Genomic DNA, 2,053 nt, shown 5'->3' with positions numbered 1-2,053 from the left:
TTTAAAGGGAATTAAAAAGTGGTACGTGACCTGACTATGCAGGCCCGCATTAACCACTTTTTGAGTTCACTGTACTGCAGGTTCATGTGATATCTGTTTTTGAGTACATATACAGTATTCAAGTCAATGCACATTAAACTTCCCCTTTGAGGCGTTAGAAGTACATAGACTTTTTTCCCCCTTTTTCTTACTTGAATAAAAATCCTCTTTTGCGTGACTGAACTGAAAGGGCATCAGCCACAACGCCAAAGGGGTTAGTTATATGTGTGTGTGTGTGTGTGTGGTGTGTGTGTGTGTGTGTGTGTGTGTCTCCATGACCTCACTTTTTCATATCTCACAATGGCATTCCGATGCTCTCACCTGGTGATTTGCAGCTTTCGTTTCCCCTTTTTATTGCCATTTGGAGCTTTAAGATGGGTGGATGTGTCTCTGTTTGAGCTGTAATTTAGTGCTATTATGCAAAATGCTGCAAATATTCAGGCTGGTGTTGCAAGGTTTTCAGATTAGTGCATGGAGGCGAGCTTCTTTATAATATTTGTTCTAAGATACATTTAATAAAGGCTTCTAATGATTTAATTTCATGTTCAGTTTAGTGAACTTCCCCTCTCTGTCTGACATCATTCACTGCTTGTGTGAGTATCTCTCTCCAACAACAAAAAATATTTACATTTAGCTAAACTGTTCCTTCTACAGTCTCCAAATTAATCTTTAAATGGATTTAAAAAATAATGAAAGAGGCACTTTCCATGTCCAAATAAGAATTTTGATACTATGTGTCCTTCATCTGAAATATGATGAGATCACTGCTATTTTGCAAAGATCTACTGCAGCTACTGTAGATGGAAAAATGTTCTCTGATAATCTTGAAAACACATTTCATGAGCATCTGACTGGCTCTACATGCAGTGTGTTTCTTTGTAGCTACGGGGCATGGTTACATGAAAATTGATGAGACAAGCTTCATCTTGTCTGCAGGTGTGTCTGAGCCATCTTAGACAAATAGCAACCAGCCGCCCACACACACACTCATACACACACGGACAGAGAGCAGAGAGGGTGCTGTCTGACTGGCAGGGCGTGTAGTGCTGCACAGTGAAGCTATATCACAGCTGCTGTAGAGGCACTACAGTGTCCAGTCACCTCAAGCAAGTGTTGATTAATGACCAGAGTGTAGCAGCACTTTCCTTGATAGAAATCCTTCTTTACGGTCGTTTACATGAAAATGATTTCACTATATCTTCCATTTGCTGCTTTGACTTCTAATTCCCAACATAACTGCTTGTAAAAGTCATCTTTTCATTGTGTAGATCTTCTGCATGCACTGATACCCTTTTATACATGCAGGGGTCATTTGAAAATCTCAGATTTGATCTGCTTTTCAACCATGAGAAGGCATGAGGAGTGATCTGAAAAAGCAGTTGGATCTTCTGCAACAATGTGCCTCTTCAGGTCTGCTGTAATTCAAAAACACGAGGCTATGTGGCTGCCTCAGTACAAACGAGCAGTAGCTGCTGGGTAAATGCATGACGAGGGAAACTGTATTATTTAGTTCCATGATGGAGACTTTATTTTGTTCTTATATTATAAGGACCCATTGTACCTTCCCTTTTCTCTGAGGATACCTTATGTTCAACTTACACTGCAGTGACCCTCGTATGCGTCCCATGTCCTCCATGGAAATGTTACTCTCAATTTATACTTCATTGACCCTGTACTATAATGGGTGTAGCTCCCATCTGGTTTATAGAAACCTTATTCTTAGTCGAGCTCACCTATAAGAGAAAACAATATATCCCTTCATCCAGCGTGGGTCTGTAGCTGAACAAATTATAGGAAAGACCACTGAGCTCACACTGGATCACTAATCGTACAATCATGATAGCATAGAGACATCATGGAATTACTGGACTGTGCAAAAGGGCATTACAAATCACTACCACCTACTGGTTCTGCCAGCACACACTGAAATATGAGTGAGCATGAACCCAACACTGTGCACTCTGTGAGTTCTTCAACATGAGCGCTAATGAAAAGTGACTAAAGGGTTGCTGTA

The sequence above is a fragment of the Morone saxatilis genome, unplaced genomic scaffold, assembly GCF_004916995.1.
Source record: "Morone saxatilis isolate NCDOM2014 unplaced genomic scaffold, NCSU_SB_2.0 Contig23, whole genome shotgun sequence".
Lineage (NCBI taxonomy): Eukaryota > Metazoa > Chordata > Actinopteri > Moronidae > Morone > Morone saxatilis.
Note: the sequence above shows the minus strand (reverse complement) of the source record.